The sequence below is a fragment of the Suricata suricatta genome, chromosome 1, assembly GCF_006229205.1.
Source record: "Suricata suricatta isolate VVHF042 chromosome 1, meerkat_22Aug2017_6uvM2_HiC, whole genome shotgun sequence".
NCBI lineage: Eukaryota > Metazoa > Chordata > Mammalia > Carnivora > Herpestidae > Suricata > Suricata suricatta.
In genome coordinates this window covers 972,839-973,247 of record NC_043700.1, presented here as the reverse complement: position 1 = coordinate 973,247, position 409 = coordinate 972,839, and the positions used below count along the sequence as shown (strand labels likewise).

At 75.3% G+C, this 409-nt stretch overlaps 1 protein-coding gene across 5 annotated transcripts in view; it reads left to right on the top strand.

Moving 5' to 3' along the window:
• Positions 1-206: 206 nt before the first annotated feature.
• Positions 207-409, top strand: part of FBXO25 (F-box protein 25) — a 58,736-nt gene continuing 58,533 nt past the window's right edge. For 2 of the 5 annotated variants that reach the window (XM_029933382.1, XM_029933372.1), the window contains exon 1: positions 207-341. The gene's annotated coding sequence lies outside the window, so the exon portion shown is untranslated. The remainder of the gene's footprint in view (positions 342-409) is intronic. The other 3 variants (XM_029933378.1, XM_029933357.1, XM_029933368.1) reach the window with 2 other exon arrangements.

Genomic DNA, 409 nt, shown 5'->3' with positions numbered 1-409 from the left:
CTCCCACGCGGGGACGCCGCCCGTTGCCACTCCCGCGGGGTCTGCAGACCAGCGGTACCCGCTGAGCACGCGCAGTAAGGCGGTGGCTGTGCCCACTGCGCACGCGCACGGCTCGGCCTTGGGGAGCCGGGTAGCAACACGGCCACGCGGAGCCGCACCTGCCAATCAGCGCGGCCCAGGGCGGGGCTTCTCGGCCGTACTCGCCGGTAGGCGGCGGGCGACTTCCGGCAATAAACCTCCGCTCCGCCGTCAGGTGGGGACCGTGGGCGTCTGCGCTCCGGGCGGCGACTGAGGCGGCGCGCGCTCCAGGTGGGGACGGCAACCTCCCCCCTCCGCGCCAGGTAGGGTCGGGGACCCTCGAAGCTCCGGTGCGGAACGGAGGCCGTCCTCAGCCGCGCGCCCGGGCCTC